The sequence below is a fragment of the Misgurnus anguillicaudatus genome, chromosome 14 (assembly GCF_027580225.2).
Source record: "Misgurnus anguillicaudatus chromosome 14, ASM2758022v2, whole genome shotgun sequence".
In the NCBI taxonomy this organism is placed as follows: Eukaryota; Metazoa; Chordata; class Actinopteri; order Cypriniformes; family Cobitidae; genus Misgurnus; species Misgurnus anguillicaudatus.
This window is the reverse complement of record NC_073350.2, coordinates 19,946,153-19,967,128: the sequence shown is the minus strand read 5'-3', so window position 1 is coordinate 19,967,128 and position 20,976 is coordinate 19,946,153. Positions and strand designations below refer to the sequence as shown.

General features: G+C 36.5%; 1 long non-coding RNA gene across 1 annotated transcript in view; it reads left to right on the top strand.

Moving 5' to 3' along the window:
* LOC129427767 (uncharacterized) overlaps nucleotides 1-15,862 on the top strand; it is a 54,193-nt gene extending 38,331 nt beyond the window's left edge. Inside the window, exons 6-7 of the long non-coding RNA XR_012373204.1 lie at nucleotides 8,874-9,058; nucleotides 13,155-15,862. This is a non-coding gene — a long non-coding RNA (uncharacterized lncRNA). The remainder of the gene's footprint in view (nucleotides 1-8,873; nucleotides 9,059-13,154) is intronic.
* The last annotated feature ends 5,114 nt before the right edge of the window (nucleotides 15,863-20,976 follow it).

Sequence of the window (20,976 nt, the reverse complement as noted above, 5' to 3'; positions counted from 1 at the left end):
GGATCCTAATAATCCACATCATATTATACACCGTAGATTCATCGGTCAATTTAATAACATGAAGTCTTTTGGATCTTAATATCTTTGGAAACAGGTTTCCTTCATAACTGAGGGGCTTTGTTAATTACACACAGGGCCTAATGATTGTGAATATTCAGTGGCTCTCGATGTTTTGATAAATGGGCTTCCACTAAGATTTATTCCTAATTATCTCATTTGTCTTTCTCCATTACTTTTTATAGCTTAAATTTATGAAGTCATTAAGACGTTAGTGGCCCTGATAATGATTAGGAGAAAGAATTGTATGAAAGTGAATTATATGAAAATGATTATGGCTAAAGAAGTCTTAAAAATGAAGCCGGTGAGGAAGTTGTGTGGGCTTTGTTTAAAGGTGCAGGGAGCGTTTCAATCACGCAACCCCTGGCACGCTCTTCATTCGCCTGGGCGCAGGCGGAAATAACGGTGATTAAAATGTCTTTTTGTCACCGTTCGGCCCTTTCTCTTCCTCTCTTCTGTTCTTTCTTCCACTGATTCATCTTCTAATGTCGGCGAGTGCTGACGGTAGCAATATTCGCAGTGGGACCCGAGATGAGATGGCTCTCCGAGAAAGGGTCTATTTTTAAAATGGCCCATTTTATACTCGCACGTTTGTTTAATTTCAGCCCGTCTTTGAAGATAAAATGAAACACATAAATACAGGCCATTACATCCGCATTTGGGCGCCTTTATTATTATTACATTTTTACTGGGTTTGCAGCTTCCAGACCGACAACCGGGCAGAAACATTTACTTTATTGCTTTTCCCCTCTCTCATTCAAAACGGATTTCCTCTTTTTCTTACCTAATTAAACAAAAAGGTATTTAATATACCATGTGTCGTCTCTTCACGTTGTCATCGTCTCTTATGCGGAAACATCTGGTGATTCAAACACTGGTCATGCGCTGATTTTTATTTTAAGGCAATATGAATGATGTTGGCATTTTAATAGTAAACAGTTCGGTATCGCTTACACGCTGTCTGATCTTTAAAGCTGGCATATCTAGAATGATAATAATTGCTTTCAAATAGATTTCTTGAACATCCCTGTCTGCCATTGGTCGATCAAACAGGTGGGTACCCTTCCAAATACAAATTTAATTCTTGCTTATAGATGTGTCTTCCTATTATGATAGGAAAAGTATTTTCAAGTTCAAGTGAGTTTTATTGCCATTCCACTATATGTTGGAAACATACAAAAAGAATGAAATCTAACTTAACATATCTTACATAAATTCCATACCAATACTTTAAACTAACAGTATAAAAACTAAATTTAACTATACATACTTTACTTATCAAATAGGATATAATGCAACTATTTACCCACTACTCTCTTTTTATATATATAAGTCACACTATAAGCTGTAATGATTATATTGTATTTGTGTTTGGCCTTGGATAGGTCCAGTTTTTAAAAAAATGTCCCTAAAAATCAACAAGTGATCCTCACTAGTTAAAAAGTCATGCAAACCAACCAAAAAATCACATGTTTAACTTTAAATCTGATATTAACCAGATTCTGTGAGAGTTAAAGGAATAGTCTAGTCATTTTCAATATTCAAATATGTTATTACCTTAACTAAGAATTGTTGATACATCCCTCTATCATCTGTGTGCGTGCACGTAAGCGCTGGAGCGCGCTGCGACGCTTCGATAGCATTAAGCTTAGCCCCATTCATTCAATTGTACCATTTAGAGATAAAGTTAGAAGTGACCAAACACATCAACGTTTTTCCTATTTAAGACGAGTAGTTATACGAGCAAGTTTGGTGGTACAAAATAAAACTTAGCGTTTTTCTAAGCGGATTTAAAAGAGGAACTATATTGTATGGCGTAATAGCACTTATGGGAGTACTTCGACTCGGCGCAGTAACACCCTCCCTCTCCCATTATGAGAGTGAGAAGGGATGCGGACTTTTCAGGCGAGTCAAAGCACTCCCAAAAGTGCCATTACGCCACAAAATATATAGTTCCTCTTCTAAATCCGCTTAGAAAAGCGCTACATTTTATTTTGTACCACCAAACTTGCTCGTATGGCTACTCGTCTTAAATAGGAAAAACGTTGATGTGTTTGGTCACTTCTAACTTTATCTCTAAATGGTACCATTGAATGAATGGGGCTAAGCTAAATGCCATCGAAGCGCCACAGCGCGCCCCAGCGCCCACGCGCACGCACACAGACGACAGAGGGATGTATCAACAATTCTTAGTTAAGGTAATAACATATTTTAATCTCTTTTCTTTTTTTGTTGAATCAACTCAGATTTACAAATCATTTTAACTTCCTATTATTTATCTTGACTAGATATGAGTTGTTATAACTCATGTTATAAAATATAGTTAAAAGAGGTCAACTTCATTTTATAAGTTGTAGCAACTCATCTCTTGCCAAGATAAATAATAGTAAGTTGACATGACTTGTAAATCTGAGTTGATTCAACAAAAAAAGAAAAGAAAATTAAGATAGTAAAAAATAGTTTACAGTGTGTAAGCAATCAAGCTATACTTATGATCGTATGAAATTAATACAAGTCCAAATGAATTAATATAAAATAAAACGTGTGTGAGGATGAGAAGAAGAATATCTCGATTTGCCATCCAGATGGAAGTGAAATCGCATCTGTGCTTTTTACTCGCTCTCTCTTGTTCCTCTCTACAGAGCAAGACAGATCTGAAGAGGTGGTGTAAGCCCTCTGGTTAATTCATTATTTAATTATCTAATCAAGCAGATGAAGAGCATCTCCCTACACCAGTGTTAATTATGAAACAGCTGGGGCAAGTGTGCTGAAGGAATATTGAAACAGGGTTTGGCAGCCTTTAGTTTTGTCTCATTCACTCTCTGGCTCTCTCCCATCTCCGCAAGCGTTGTTTCCTCCAGCAGGGGGAGCAGGATCTCTGCCGGAGAGGAGAGTTGCTTTGGTTGGAAACTTCCTCAGAATATTCAGAGTTTTTTTTACTAGGTGAGAGTTTATGGCTCAGACTTCGCATAGATTCCTATGAAGTGCATTTATGTTTACAAAGTGTGTGTATCACATATATTAAAGGTTATTTTTGTTTTGATTGGCTACTTTTTATTGCACAGATACTGAACTATTTGGGGGACATAGTTTTTTCTGCAAATTACGTGAAATAGTCACAAAATATTTAACTAATTTTTTTCGTGTCATTGTCACGTATTTCTGCCATTTTACGTGTCCGTGCCACTACTTTCTTTTCGTGTCAGTTTCACGTATTGGTTACTCAAATGTTTTTCTTATTTTTAAACCATTGTCGCTTCGGTTTGGGGTTACATTTGGTGTTTCCGCTAGAATGTCACTTTAAGTATTGGTTTATAATATTTTTTCATATGCTTTTTAAACCATTGTTGCCTGATGTTAGGGTTAGAGTTGGGTTTGGTAAGGATGTCATTTTATGTAACATTTTATGTAACCCCAAACCGAAGCGACAATGGTAAGGAAATAGGAAAAACAATTGAGTAACCAATACGTAAAACGTATTCACGAAAAGAAAGTTGTGGCACGGACACGTAAAATTGCGGAAATATGTGACAATGACACGGAAAAATTAGCAATTTCACGTAATTTGTGAGATCAGGTTGTTTTTTTTATTTAGATGTTGCTTATATTTGTGCACTCTGTTTAAAGGAGTAAAATAGGACCCTGTCTGTGAAAAAAAAAAAATTCTGTGAAAATATAATATTGATATCTTTAATTTTGACTGTGTAAGATCACGACAAGAATTAAAATGAAAGTGAAATCAAACTTTGATCTTAAAATTTTATTATGAGACTTTAGTCTGGATTTCACAGACAGGGTCACAATTATGTCAAACTATAACCATTGGCGGCTTAGGTTAAGATGGTACATTTATATAATTTACCAGCAGGGCAGCTTGACTATTCCAACCATCCAAACTTGTATGTGAACAAATATTTAAGCATTGTCTGAGATATGTGCTATTGAATGCTTTAATCTGATTGGCTGATAAATGTTCCAGAGGTGTTGATTAATTTTTAACACCTAACCTGTCAAATGTCTTAAAAATAGGCACCATAGCAATGTTTTGGTAATCCTGGTATAAGAGGAATAATTGACTCCTCTGAATTATTTGAAAATAATGAACACCCGCTTTGCGTTGTGCCGCATTACAGCCCAGTCTCACGAAATTTTGTTATATAGTCACATAATTTTTTAGATTTTTTTTCGTGATATTATCACGAATTTCTGCATTTTTTTCATGATCGTATAACGAATTTCTGTTTTCGTGTGATTATCACGTATTGGTTACTAAACTGTTTTGTCCTACTTTCTTACCATTGTCGCTTTGGTTTAGGGTTAGATTTACATAAAATGAGATCCCTACTCAAACTCAACTCTAACCCTAACGCCAGGCGACATATAAAAAAAGAAATCAGAAAATATAGTATAAACCAATATATATAGTGACATTCTAATGCAAGCACCAAATCTAACCCAAAACCGAAGCGACAGTGGTTTAAAAAATAGGAAAAAGCAGTTGAGTAACCAATACGTGATAATCACACAAAAACAGCAATTCGTTATACAATCACAAAAAAAACGCGGAAATTCATGATAATATCATGAAAAAAGAATAAAAAAATTACGTGACTATATCACGAAACCTCGTGAGACTGGGTAGCACATTACCACCTTGAGTGTGCATTATTTTCTTATAATTCAACGGCCCGTTGTCATTTACTCCTTACATAGACCACTGAGTGAATATACCCAGTACCTGGCAGAGCGAAGAGGATCAAAAAGTTTTAAGGCAAAGAAAAGTGGCAATAAAAATCACACAGGGACATGCATTGCATTCGAACCTGTATTTCCCACATGAGCACCACAGCTCAACGTGTCGGCAGCACACGCTCTTAATTGCAATACCACCAGCATTCCTCTGCACCGAATTATCTCTCTCCTTCATATTGCCTAATTAAAGCATTTGAATAAGGATGTCAAAAATAGGCCGTCACACCGTTCAATGATTAAGACCACCCCGAGCTTCTCCCCCGTCTCCTTTCTCAACAGCAGATCCACCTAACAGAAGCCGAGCAGTGGAATTGCCTTTAATTGCAATCATCTAGACAGGCCCTCGGTGTCCGCCTGGTAGTGAGACACAGTTTCACAGGCTCCATACGTTGCATAAAATTAACGGCAGAGTGGGGACTGGATAATTGGCTTGAGTCTCCTGCTCTCCTCAGTCACGCTAAAGGGCCGGTGTGTGCATTTCTCCGACACGCATGTTCCACGGTCACTTCCGCTGGCAGGCCAGCACTCAGCAGGCCAAGATTAATGAGAGCTGGCTTGCCTCGTTCAGCTATATGTGCTCTTTGGGTTAGGACACCCAATGTGGGGTCTGACGAACTAATTGTGCTCAATTTAGCAATGAGTGCCGAGTTCCCGCTGAAAGGTCTGTAGCTGTGGCAAAGTATGTTTGTGTTTGTAATGGAAGCGGTTTTACAGCTGGACAATAGCATGCAATAACAAATACTTGGGTTTCCCATAAAAGTGATGTCACAGTTCCATTGCCACCATTCATTACTGTCCTCTTAAAACGGCAAATCTTTTACTTGTAATGTGTATTCCAGTGTCCTTCAGTGCATTTCATTGGTGGAAATTCACTGGTGGAGTGACTGAAAGTGATTCGTTTACTTCTTGCTTAGTCTTAAAAATAAAAGCAGGGGACATTGGTACAGTACACGGTCAGAAAAAATATTTAAAAAATTGTCCCTAGCTGTCACTAGGGCAGTACACTTTCAAAAAGTACACATTAGCGCCTATGAAGAGTTCACAGTAGTACCAAATGTATACACATCTATACCTAAATGGTTTATATTAGGACCTTTTTAAAGGGTACTGCTCCAGTGACAGCTATAGGGATCTATTTTGACCATTTTTTTCTGACAGTGCACCACTGTCCCCTGCTTTTATTTTCGACACTTCCCAGCCTTGACATCCATATTTCACAGTTTTCGTCTATCTGTGATTTTTAACAAAAAAAAAAACTGATTTAACACACAAGCATTTGTTTGTGTGCAAACACACATTTGGGACAAACTGAATCTGTATGGCTGTGATGCAACATTTAATTTTTTAAGTTTTTATCCCTATATGATGCGTTTAGCAACACTTCCCTATGGTGTGATTGTGTCTCATTTAAAGCAAATGAAATGGATCGCTGTGTTTGCTCGCTTGTGAGTTCCTGTCAATGTATAGACTGTTATCTCTTTCTTCATTCACATATTAGTTTTCTATATTGTCGCTTAGGGACTGTTGAGTGAGTTTATTTGGGAGAATTTGGCAGAACTGAGAAAGCCGAGCCACTTTAGATGAAGTAACAGGAGAGATTACAAGGATCATATTCATCGAAATCAGCATTGGACGTATCTGGCAACTGGAAAATTCAAGCTAATAGTATTTGATTTTCCATAACTGTTTGGCACTGCTTTATCCGGTGTGCAATTTCCTTCTCAAATTGTACATGGGATAAAGGTTTGGATGGTTAGTTAGACAGTTATCTCCTGCTGGCAGATCCTGTAAGCAAAAGCCAGCTGGATGAAGCATAACTGATGAGTTATTTTAATTTGTAGTTTAGTTTTATTCATATTTTGAATATATATATATATATATATATATATATATATATATATATATATATATATATATATATATATATATATATATTAGTTTGCAATACGATTTTAAATTAAAAAAATATTAATTTGTTTGTCTTCATGGCACAAAATTCAGCTTTTTTCAATGCCTTAAAGGTGCAGTGTGTAAATTTTAGCGCCATCTAGTGGTAAGGTTGCGAATTGCAAACAACGGCTTAGTCCACTGCTCACACCTCGCTTTTGAAACTCATAGAGAAGCTATGGTAGTCGCCACCAGAAAAACATGTCATCTTCGGAGACAACTTAGTAAAAACGTTTGTCCGTTAAGGGCTTCTATGGTGGCACAAAATGGTGGCTTCCATGTAAGGAGACCCTCGATGTATGCAGATTAAAACGTCTTATTCTCAGGTAATAAAAACATAACGGTTCATTATAAAAAGGTCTTTACACACCCCTGAAAATATAGTTTTGTATATTATTTTGCATTTCTGTCAAGAGGTCTTTCTAAAATTTACACACTGCACCTTTAAGCACGAATGTCTTTGTCGTGTCACTCGCACAAATTTCTATAAATAGTTTATTGTGTCGGTGGCACGACTTTCTTTTCGTGACATTTTATGTATTGTTTTCTCTTTTTTCCCCTATATTTAAATCATTGTCACTTGGGGTTATTTGGTGTTTGGGTTAGGATGTACTTTTATGTATTGGTTTCTACATGTTTTTCATCTGCTTTTAAAATTATTCTCGCCTAGAGTTGGGGTTTGGATGTCTAAAAATTTGATTCTAAACAGAAAGTGATTCTAAACCCAACCCCAAGTTACAATGGTAAGAAAATTGAAAAAAACAATGAGGAAAAAAATACATAAAATCACACGGGAAAAAAGTCATGCCATGGACACATTTTTTTCTAGAAATTCGTGCGAGTGACACGACAAAGACATTCGTGCTCAAGGCACGAAAAAAGGCAGAATTTTGTGCCATGGACACAAACAAATTAATAAAATTGTTTGTGACTATAACACGACTTTCCATGAGATCAGTCTAATGCTGCGTTCCAACATGATCTCACAAAGTTCCGTGGGATAGTCACAGAATTTTGTGCTCATTTTCACGGATCTCCGCATTTTTCCGTGGCCCTGCTACGGACTGTCTTTTTCGTGGCATTCTCACGGATTGGTTACTCAACTGCTTTTTCCTATTTTCAAACCATTTTCGCTTCGGTTTAGGGTTAATTAATTAAACATTAAGTCTATTCAACTTAAAATTGTTGTTAGAACAACTTATATGGTTTAAGTAAACTTCACTTAAAGTTTTTTTTGGGCAACGAGTTACCATTTTTTTAAAGTAAACTCAACTTATCCGGGCTTACAGCAACATTTCTAATTATTGTCTGCTTTAAGTTTTTTAAAATAACATTTAGATCTACGTTTTATTTTATTTCAATTAACATGCATGTTTTAAATAGTTTTATTACATGGCTTGTTGGAATGCATATATGACATAACATATATGACATTATATTTACAAATGATCAAACTGAATATCTGAAAGTCTTGTCTTATCTTAAAACCAAAAGTAAATGGGTTTTAATTAAAAATGGGCAAATAAAATATTTCAAATCAATATTTAATGTCCCTTACCTTACTTATGAGGTAAACAGCCATGTAATAAGCATGATAAAGAACAGCAGCAGGTTGTTGTTGTGAAATATGTCCCTTTCAATGTGATGCACAATACCCTCCACTTCGGGTCTTATTTTTGCGATAACAACCGGCTGCCTACATTATCCCATTTTAGTCACAATAATAACCCTGAAAATATCATTTTTTTTCAAGTAGTGCAAGTATTTAATAATATAATTAATATAGTACATATTATAGTAAATATTTTTAAGTTGGTAATAGACCTTTTAAATGACAATGTTAAAAGATTTCTCCAGCTACTGACATCACTGTACAGACATTGCTTCAAGCAATAAATGCACCATAAACATACAGTAGCACTTCCAATAACCACTGCCATTGTCCAGCAGAACTGCACAACACCCAAAGAGATGTCCCCGGCAAACCAAAGGTGAGCTTTCATCAGTGCTGTTTTTCTTCTGTCCCCTGAAAAGGTTAACAGAGAGGATTTGGTGGAGCACTCACTGCATGGCACAAGTGATTGCTGTATTAATTGCCCCTCTCATTCCTCCACAAGGTCACCTCTGTCCACTGGAAGATAAGACAAAGTAATTCTTCTGTACTACACTGGAGCAAAGCATATCACAAAATTATTCAGCCTGAACCAACGAGTCCAGGGTTGAGCTGGGGTGGAGGGGGTGGACGAGGTGCCGTACCTTTCAAGAAGCTTGACATCCACAACAATACAGACCTCATTAAAAGGTAGGGATGTGCCCTTACTGGCCAATTTAAAAACCTCTGGTCACCCGTGCTGTGACTAATTTGCTATCAGCGTCAATAACGCATAGCACAAACAACTAAATTATGCTGGTGATGTTCAACAGATTAACAGGGGATTCTGCTGAAACTCGCACGTAGATGTCAGATTTCTATTTTTAAATGCAGCATATTAGACTAATTATTGAATTTTTAAAAAATAAATTAGTAAACAGTTTTTCAGATATTTAGACATGTGTATAAATATAAATGTGTGACCCTGTCTGTAAAATCCAGGTTAAAGTCTCATAATCTAATTGTGAGATTTGGAGGATCACCTTTGACATGGCCTTACTCAGTCAATATTAAAGATAGCAGGATTAAATTTCCTTTACATTATGTAGGATGATTTCATGTAGCTGAGTTTTCACAGGCAGAGTTAAATATATTTATCTATCAAAACCTCTCATAAGGTATAATCATATGTCAGGGCTTCTGCTGGTAAGGTATCCAAATGATCTCGCTCTCCTCCTTTTGCTCTCTGAAGCTTTTTTTCCACAAGGTGAAAAAAGTTTAATTCTCACCTGACAACGGGGCATATTGAACATGTGCCTGCCCTGCCCCAGATAGACCTCAATACCATAGAGTCATTTCTAATGTGAGCTTGGACAATGGCAGTCATTACTGATTTCTCCTTGAAACATCCTTGAAAGACTGTTGCAGAGTTTTGAAACGGGGGATTGTGCCCAGCACATCTTTATGCTGATTATAACATAATACTATGAATTTTAATATAATTTAATCTCGGCTGATTTAAAGAAATTATGCCAGGACTCATCACATTTCTTACACATTTACATCACAAATTCAAGATTTTTGAAAAAAATGTCTGATTTTATACATTCGGAGCTTACATTCGGATTTTTTTTGCCCACTGTTGCCCATTTGTGATTCTATATAGTAGTATATAGGGTTATACAGACTCACTGTAAAAAAGATTTATTGGTTGGTTCAACTTGCATTAAATGTTGAGTTAATTAAACTGAGTCAACCAATATTTTTAAGTTAAATTAACTCTTAAATTAATTTTAAGGCAGCAAGAACACTCACTTTTTTAAGTTGAACCGAATCCTTTTTACAGCAAAAATGGTTTTTGTAAGTTCCTGTATTTTCTGGATGTATTCTTTTAAAGAGACTGAGAAATAATTATATATCACTATGATCACTATAACATTGCAAAAACAATAAGTCTAATTCTGGCATGGTGGCCTAAGACTTTTGCACAGTAATGTACATACAGATTTGCAGTGTGTGTGTACGATATACCTGTATATACAGTATATATGCATGACATGGTTTTATAAAGCAAACACTGTAAGGTCTGATCCTTAACTATTCTTAAAAGGCAGGGAAAGTTCACAGGAAACACGTTATTTTGCTGATGTGACACCTCGTCCTGTAAAATCCCAGGGGGTTACTTGATGCTCAGGGTCCTATTGTGCTCATGTCCCTGATGTAGACACACCTGCTGTTAGTCACAAGACCCAACGCTCAGCAGGCACAGTCTCGGCACACTGGCCTTACAGATGCTGCTGATCTGTTACATATACTCTCTCCAAGCTGTGCAAATACTCGCTTAATCCCAGACCGTTTAGGGACATCAAAACGCAAAGAAATAAACTTGTGCTCACGCTTCCAGAATCAATACCCAATGCTTCGGTCAACACGCTGGCTCATGCTCAAAACTAGCCAGATGGATGCTAATTTGATGCACCTGGTACAGTTAGTTTACCATTCTGGAAGCTTCCGACCATTTTGCACAGTGAAATATTTCAAATCGAGCTTTTGTAAATATTAGACAAGACAAAAATCTCCAAGCGTTCAAGATGAGCTAAAGTTCACGATGAAATCGGAGTGCCAGTTAGCCCCGAAAAATGTTTACATGTGGCAAGCCTCCATGAAGGGCTGCTGCGTCCTACAAGGCCACGGTCTGTGCTCCTTGTTTGCGCAAGCTGCGCTGAGTCAGTGTGGGTTAAACAGAGGTCTGTTTTTCATGGCTTACCAAGCACCCCTTTGACATTTAGCTATGATACATAAAATGCTATGTGTTCTTTTGGGCTCAGGCTCTTACAAAGCACACTTTTGAGGAAACTATTTAAGATTGCGGACTTGTTCATCTCAAGTATTAACCCATCGGCAGTCCTGCATTATTTTGATAATCACACAAATTGGGAAAAACTCTAAAAAGGGTAATTGTGACCCTGAAATCCAGGCTAAAGTCTAATAATCTCATTCTGAGATAGGAGCATCAAAGAAAATAAACATGCATAGATACCGGTCATCGGAAGGTGCTTGAAACTATTTTATGCAATACGTTTTCTGGGAAAAAATCCATATTATTCCCTGTGTAGTGTAGGATAATATCATAAAAATTCTAGTTTGTGTGCTAAACTGTTCGCTTTAAATGCTTTTATCTTCTGTATGCGAATGTTGATTCATACCAAAATGCTTTTTTGCATAGTTGTGTTTGACACATGAAAACGTCTCGAGTTATGTATGTAACTGCTGTTCCATGAGAAGGGAACGAGACGCTGCGTCTCCCTTGCCATACTTCCTGCGTCCCTGTAACCCATCTTTGCAAATATTGCAGATAGCGATATACTTCCTGGCTCCCGCGTCTCCTGTGTCTTTGTCGTTAAGCCTCACCATTGGTTGAATTTGATATACACATTCAGACACACAGAAGCGTCCCCAAAGTGTCACCGCAATGACGCAGCGCGAGTTCCCTCGTAAGGTAACTTAAACAATGTATCTTTAAAGGTAACACGATGTAACCTTGCTCTCACTTGAAATGTGTCCCCACATTTAGTTCTTGAATTTGAGGGTATAGGACCTGGAAAGTCCTTGAAGGGTCCTTGAATTTGAGGTTAACTAAGGTGTGGGAACCCTGTATATTAAAAAAAAAAAATAAACAGTATTAATATAGTATTTGAATATTTTATTTTTTTTAAATAATACAAAGTGCCATTCTGTAGAATAAATCTGATACCCATGCGAAATTCACATTTATATTTAACCTGTCCAGTTGAATTTTGCCTTCTGTAGACCACATCCGACAGCTACCCACTCTCATGTCACTTCACATTTTGCTTGGTTTATTAAAAATCTTAGTTAGTTAAATTTGAACCAAGGTCCCCTTTTAGGAAATCCTGTAGACTTACTTACATTTTTAAAGAACTGCTATTCTATTGTTTTTGGTATGGTCACGTCTTACCTTACCTGGACTGTCAATAGTGCAATAAAAAATAGCAGCATACTAAACTGCAAATAGGTAAGCAATGCATATTTGGCACTTTCAGGATACAGTCTGATGCTGGCCGTAGACCAGCGGTTGCATAACAGCATAGCCATAAAACAGCGGGGTGCATATTATCCAGTTTTAGTTGTCACATTCAACTCCACATTGGCTAAGGACAGAAAAACCGAAGCGGCACGCCAGGAGGAAGTATGCACAGCAGACGCGCAGACAATTTTACGCCCCGTCTTACATCACAGCACGCCCACCCACCAAGATCAAAATCACCGTCCTGCTGTTCTGTCTGTTTTTGCACCGCAGTCTCTTTTTCGTAATCCACGTTGAGCAATACAGTATAAATACACAAGACTTCATTTTTTAAATGGCATGAACTGCAAGCTTTTTGGACATAAAAACTTTCTGAGTTACATAAAACTGTTTTATTTTCTAATGGCTACAAATCAAAATGAGTTTCTTTTTTATTAAATTGAATGCATTAAGAGGGAACCGCTGAATGTTGCCATAAAACAAATAAGTTGAATACCTAAAGTATAAAAAAAATATATATATTTATTTAACATTCGGTCAGCTTTGAAGAGGTATCTTTATATAACTTTTAAATGTGTTATGATGAGCTCCATTAGCTCGTGTGCATCAGTCTTTAACGCTCCAATCATTGTTGCATTATCTCTTATATTCACTGTATGTATGGCAGGTTCATTATAAAAGCCACTTACAATAATCTCATCCATCTTTTAATTTTACCCCCCTCTTAATTTTTTTCACTTCTCTCCCTCTCTCTCCTAGACTGGTTGTTGATTAAATAAAAAGCCAAAGGGAAGGATATGGCTGTTAATTGCATGGGGCTGATGCAAGAGCTGAATCAACACAGAAGAGAGGTCATTAAACCCAGCCGGTCCCCTTCGCCGCGTTTGTCTGGCTGCCCCCCGCCCAACTGTTGTGCAAATTCTGCCTTTAATTTAACTTTGCAGTGTTGGGTTGCTGCAGTCCACCGGAAATAATCTTCCCCCATCATCTTCAAACCGCTGTTATCCCCCCTGCTCGTATTGTGCGGTCACGTACCCCCTTTGTTCAACTACCAAACTTCAATTAAAAAAGGAGGAATATCTGGGCATTCATCAACTGATTCATTATTTCGCAATCCGGCACCATCGTGGTTATTTGGATAGGTTGATTAATCTCTCTGTCATGCATCTATAAAGACATATGAAGATTACATATCAAATAACGACAGAAAAAATAATGAAATAAAACCATCATCAAGACATCGGCCATCACAAAGATAGGTGTGTTGAAAAGTCACTTTAGAAGAAACGTACACCCAAATGAGACCCAAAAGATATCTGAATTGATCATCTTTGATCAGATCTGAATGTTTGGGTTGTATACGTCAGAATTATGAAGAAAAGTATGTTGGATCGACATTATAAGCCCTTATGCGGAATATGGGAGGTCTTGAAGATCATCTAATCTACGTTCTGGGAGCGAGAACTTGCACATTATTTATGCTGACTGTGAATTCTCAGCTGCACAAGCCTCATTGTTTGCCGAGTCTAAAGGAAAGCATTGTGCTCAACATGTGTTTCTCATGAAGACATCAGTGTGCTGTACCGCAAAACTTGAAAAACAAAGTGAGGCTGAGGGAAAGTGAGAGAAAAAGAGATGTGCTGCAGAAGTTTGCGAATTACTTTCATGGTGTTTTGCTTTTAGTCTGACATTGCAGGACGGCTCATCTCATCCTAAACAAGAACATATCTTGTTCCCTCTGATAAAATCATTAGATCTATGATATATACATATTTAATAAAGTCATTTGGTGTTCATGTATACAGTAGCTGGACTTGGAGCTAGCAAAGTTATGTAAATACATAAACAGATCAAAGATTCAACTTTGTTTAAAAGGAAATGAGGTCTTTTTTAAGCCTATGTGTCCACTTATTTTAACTGTAGCTAGTTTACCTGCTATTAAGATCTGGCTTTAAAAAAAGAAAAAAGTCCATAAGGAATCGTTTCAGTCCTACATGTTATTCAAGCTTCACTCTGCAAGTTAAACATATCCAGACTGAATCAAATCCATCACTGGCTGCTCTATTCTGAAGGAGCCATGATATAATGCAGATTTTTCTCTTATTTTCTTTTCTTCTGTATATCCTGTAATAAATATTGTGCATATAGTAATCCTAAGCACATTTGTGTTATGGGGCATGGTAAACGTGCACATTATTCTTGCTGCAGCCTTTCATTGGAGATGTTTACTATGTAGCACATTTTTTACAGTAAAATTTATCATTTGTAAAATAACAGGTTTAAATGCTTATGGTTTAAACTAGGGGTGTAACGGTTCTCGGTAAAGAATCCCACGGTTCGGGACACACGTGCACCACGGTGCACGGTGTTTGATTCGACCACGCATTTCTAATATAGTTTGGTGAAAAAAACAACGCATAAAACTGCTAATGTATGGTTCTGAATAAGCTCTGCGTGTGTTTACGTGGGAGTACCTGTCCAATCAACTCATAATATGCTATGCAAATCTGTTGCCGACCTCACAGTTCCCCCTCACATGTTGGTGTGTTCGTTTGTGTGTGCGTGAGGCGCGGACCGTTTAGCGCAGCAAGCGAAGGAGAAAAGACGCTAATAGAGGCACCGCCAGCTTCATTTAAGTCTACTGCAGCAGCGATGCTCAAGAAAAGGTGGACAAAACTTTAAAATTTGTGAGTGCCGTATGCTCAAGGCAATACATGACGAGTCGCTTATTACGCCATCATCAGGGTTTTGTTGATAGCACGCGATCACAGGTGAGACAGAAACGGCTCACATTGCCTTCGTGTTTAAATGTCAACAAACAGATCTTCTTGTGAAAAAACTTGAAGATAGTGGCATAAAATATAAAAAGTGACCCTGTGTTGTAAGCTATTTTATGTGCATTTTGAAGTTACTGTAGGGTGACCATACGTGACATTCTTCCCGGACGCGTCCTGGCCAGGATTTCGGTGTGTCTTCCGGAAGTCGTATTTGTTGACAGCATACGCCATTCAGTTAAAAACATAAGACATACAATCGTAGTTTCATTCTTACCTTAAAATGTAATGGTTGCTTTTCGGTAATAATAATAATAATAATCATCTATGACGTATGCGGTCGAAAATTACGACTTCCGGAAGGCGAACCCGAAATCCTGGCCAGGACGCGTCCGGGAATAATGGCACGTATGGTCACCCTAGTTACTGTAAATTTCTACATGTAGTATAATAATACAAGTGCTCTTACATGAAAATTTTGATTTTGGCAGAGGTTAAAAACGGCTTACGTTTTTATTTTTGTAAAGAAGCCTGTTGTGACCAAGGTGTAACGAAAACGCACCGAACCGTGACCCTTAAACCATGATACGAACCGTGACCCTTAAACCATGATACGAACCGTGAGTAATTTGAACCGTTACACCCCTAGTTTAAACCCTACACTGGTTTATGAAAAATGGTTAAACATGTAAACATGATATGATTTTAAATGTTCTTTGTCAGGCTGCATTCATTAAAGAGCAACTATGGTCCGATTCACAATTTTACATATTAGTTCATGTTAACGATATGCAAAAGGTACAAACCCCAACACTGAAAAAAAATGATTCATTCAATAAGTGGTTGCAATACATTTTTTTAAGCTACATTTAAACAAAAGTTTTTTATTTTATATTTTTGTTTTGTTTAAATGTAGCTTAAATAAATTGCAACCACTTACTGCTGAGTTATCATTTTCAACGTAAATCTCTTTTCTTGGTCTACAACAAACACACGGATTAGGCAACAGTTTACTTCCTGACAAGACCGACATTATCATAATTCCTCCCGCTTGGACTCACAGCCTGTAAGTTAATTCCTGTTAGCATTGCATTGTGAGCGAATCTTTCAAACATGAAAAGGAGCATCACATTTCCGGCTGACGTCAGAGATATTCAGGCCAATCACAACGTACAGAGTAGCTGGCCAATCAGCAACACAGTGCTTTTCAGACCGATGAGTTTTGTACAAAATCAGTGCATTCGAGGAAGACACGCAAACATATTGTATTATACCAAATACACAAAATAATTTTTTTTAGCAAGGAAATAGGTGCACTTTAATATAGTTTAGTTTAATTAAATATATGGTTAAGATGTAAATGACAAAACTTTGCAGAAATATATAGTTTAAAAAACTGACACCATAAAACCCCTTATTTTTTTACTTTTAAAGTTGCCATGAAAATTAAGTAATGATTTGTCTTATGTGGCTTAGTACTGTAATGGCTTCTAAAATCAAAAATGAAGGGCTGGATTTAAACTTGTAAACTAATACCACAATATTTCCAAAAAATTTAAGTTTTTCACTTTAATTTTATTGTGACTTAACTGGAAAGATATTCAAATTTTCTCTGTTTTTTTTAGTTCTTCAAACTTTAAAAAGTTATTTAAAAAAAAAGTGGTTCTTTTAAGAACCTTTGACTCCTCTGGGGAACCAGAAAGAGTTTTTACATTACCGCTGCTTGTACTGTAGTGGGAGCTCTCTTGAAATGCCTATGCATAATAAGATAATGAGGAAACGTGAGGAATCAAGACCAACTAATTATAAAGATTAAATGTGGGAAAATGTAACAAACATATGGTGATTTTGAAACTGCTGTCCCTCTGAAGGATCTCGGCGAAAGAAACAAACGGCCGCAGGTTATTTATTAGAAGTACAACATGCACTATTGCCCCAGTCCATTTGTTTGCCATTAAGTGCACTTAATACTGTGTGTGTGTGTTCATAAAAAACAATGACGGCTTGAAGACCAGCCTCAAAGTGAACAAAATGTATAAGCCAGCTTTTCTTTTTAATGTGGGAGTACAAGATGCTTCACTGTAGAGCAACTGGCTTCAGTCCTGCATATCTGGTGACTCACCAAGCCTCTTCAGCACTGATCCCTCTACTGTGTGTATGGGTGGGTGGATTAGTGATGTCTGTGACTGTGGTTGGGCATGTACACTACATATGCACAGATCCCACAAAATAATCATAAAAACCACTGCCTGTGCTTAACCTTTGGTATTAGTAAAATACAAACAGGAGACATGTGTTCCATTGGGTTCAGCCTTCATTAACATAAACCAAAAGAAACATTCATTTCACCGATATATTACATTACTCTCTCCAAAAGCCTCTCTCTCTCTCTCTCCATGTAACTGTGGTCTCTCAGACACAGATTTAAGTATATTTACATGTACATTTAAGCATTGGCAGACGCTTTTATACAAATCAACTTGCATCCATACTGAAGTGCGGTTCAACTTAAAAAATATAACTTTTTTAATTACTTTTATTTAAATAAATAAATAAAACTTTAATATATATATATATATATTTAATTTAATTTGAAATAAAATTTAATTTTAGATAAAATTTATTCATTTATTTATCTATCAAAGTTGAATTAACTCAACTAGATAACTTACTTTTTTTAACCAACTTTTCATTTTTTACATTGATGAACTCACAAACTTTTTTGCTGCTAACGCAACGCTACCATTAAGCTACAAGCACACTTTGGTTAGTTTGATTAGTGATCCACTAAACAAAGTAATATTTTCTTAAATCATCCAATCCAGTTTGGTATGGGATGAGTTCTGTGAGCAATAAGGAAACATTGACTGAAAGGCGATACTGTTCAAAGCGCTCCAACTGGAATCATTGAAACACTTCACAACAACTCCGAAATCCTTTGAAAAAATTCGCAAAAGCGTGCCAGCTATCATTTCATCACGTCTTTTGTACTTCAGATCTTTTGAAGGTCACAGAGGAGCGTTCTCTTCTGAAACAGTCAAACTAGCAGCTCGAACCGGATTACTTGAAAAACAAAGGGAATATGGTTGTCATTGCTCTTTTGTGACCCTTGCATTAATAAAACAGACACTATGTCTTCTGTTTGGCTTCTTTTTGAGTTCTGGAAGAAGACAGAAGTGGAATTTCTCAGAGCTTAAGACCAAATGGCGTTTTCATGTCGGGGTTATTAATCTATGATTTTCATCACAGCTGGTGACCTCTTCACCTCTATTATAATGCCGTCTTTGTAATTTCATGGTTAATGTTCAATAGCCTCTTGTCCCCGAAGTGTGAGAATATGTGAGTATCAGGAGGGGATTGTGCGAGTACAAATATGCTTGTGAGAAAGCGAAACTACTAATGCATTGTGTATCAAGACGCTGAAGTCGTCAAACAGATGCAGATGTTGAAGAATGTGTTTAACCTTTCCCCTGGAGGAGTGCCTGCTGCCTGTGCGCCTTACCACCAGCTTATATCTGTGAACTCTATCTTTAGATGCTTCGGTGTGGTTAACAACCAGGGAGAGTCTGCCAACCAACTATAACCATATTTATAGGACACTAATTTATATTTTTTAAAGCAACGAGTTGGTGAAAAACAAACAAAGCGAGGGAGAGAGAATGTAACAAAAGGAAGGCTTTATCACATATTGCACTCTTGCCTTGAACAGACATTCCTCTTTAACAATTTTGGCAGCTCTTGAGAAACTATTAAAGTGCTGTGTTTTCTGTTGCCTAACAGAGATTTCTTGGGTAACAGAATGAGGTTGGAGGCAAAAACCTTTCCATACAGCAGTCTTTATCACAAACTCCACACTGCTAAGTGCAAGACTAAAAATAGATACATACATTTACAAAAGTGCATTTGTTATTTTTATCTTTATTAATCAGCATGTTCTTTGGTGCTCCTGTATCCACCTTTTTCTCGAACGTGGACGTAAGTGATGTGACGTATTTCCGTTCCTGTGCAAGACTTCCGGTTCAATAGCCAGCCGGTAGAAAACAGTGTAGTGGGAGCACGCATAAAACATGATTTAAACAGTTCATATTTAATACACCTGCCATGTATAAACCAGTGTGAGGATGAAATTATGAAGTGGCTTGATATATGAAGATTTATTCAATCATTTTGTGTTGATGATCGGAGGTGACAGGTCACACAGAGACATACCAGCATCTTTACAACACTCAAAAAAATTAAGTTTCACTTTTGCCAATTTTACTTAATTATTTCATGTTGTGATAAAAAAAAACAATTTAACAATGTGAACTTAATCTAGTTCATTCAACAACAAAAAAATGTGTCTTGTCAGCTTTACTTAAAAATGATTTGTTCAGCCAACATAACATTGTTGCATAAAAGTAACAGATTAATAAAACCAATACAGACTTGCATCTCATTGGCTGAGGATTTTGCAGTGTATTATGGGTAATTGTTGTTCTGGCAGAATTGTTGTACCCTCTTGCAAAAGTGTAGCACCATTAAATAGGTACGTGAGTAATAAATGACCATGTATAAGTAAATGAACTATGATATATTTTAGAACAAAACAAACAAATGAACAAATGTAGCATTGCATTTCAAATAAGTTTGTGATATGATTGATAAACTGTAATTAAAAAAGGTCTATATGATGAGTTGTATTGAGTAGCTGCACTCTGATTGATTGATTTACTGTTAGGGACTTATTAAATCCAAATTAAAGGGGGTGGAGTTTATTAAATGTCTTTATTCAAATATTTTGTCATTATTAATGAAAATGTTCATGTTCAATTAACTTAATTGTTGTGTGTTGGCTATACCAAGGTTTGTTAAGTTTACTTAAACTTCTTTTGTTAAATGAACTAAATTATTGTTTGTTGAGATTACTTAAAACAAATTGTGTGGAACCTGTTGATATAATATTTTTAATTAAACCCAACATTTCATTTTTTTGAGAGAATGGGAAAGTAATTTGAGTGTTTGTACATGGAATTTACCAAGACTTCGTGATTTAAACTTTTCAGGGGCTGGTTTAAAATGTCACAACTGTCCCTTTGGTGTGAGGTTTTTTTAAACAGCAATTTTTTTGTTTATTGTGACACGTCGAGCTTCACGCGGTCTGACACAGTCAGTAGTATCATTCAACACATTGTAAGTTATTTGAACAAACCATAATAAACATGTTAAACTACTCCATGTATTTAGTATTGTTTTCGTTTTATGAAAATATTATTACAGCGCTTCTTACGCACTAGGTGGCTTATGAAATTATTTGTTAGTTTTTAAAGTATTTGCTTTTTCATTTAAAACATAACAAAACTATGCGCAAACACATTACTATTATAAACATTAACTAAGCAGATTATGTTGTATAGATTCTGTACTGTAATCACATTTTTGTAATAATATAGTTGTAATAATAGTAGCAGAATATATAAATCAGCTAAATCAGCATATTTTTATCAGCATAACATTAGTTGTTTTTAAACAATTATTGTATTTATTGTTTACTGGTAGTTTCTATGAAAGGTTTTACTGGATGGATTTGTAAGTACAGATCATGAGTGCATATACACATTCAGTTCTTGTGCGTGTATTATGGTTAAAAGAAATGTTTTGTAGAGATTTACTGCGTTTGTATTAGCTATTATTGCAATCCCTAGCTGCACAAATTATGTCGGTCTTCCTAGATTTCATAATAAAAATTAAACAGCCAGTCAAAACAGCACACTTGTGTCTTTCGCATTAGACTACCATTAGCTTTAGTAGCTCACCGGCAGAAGTCA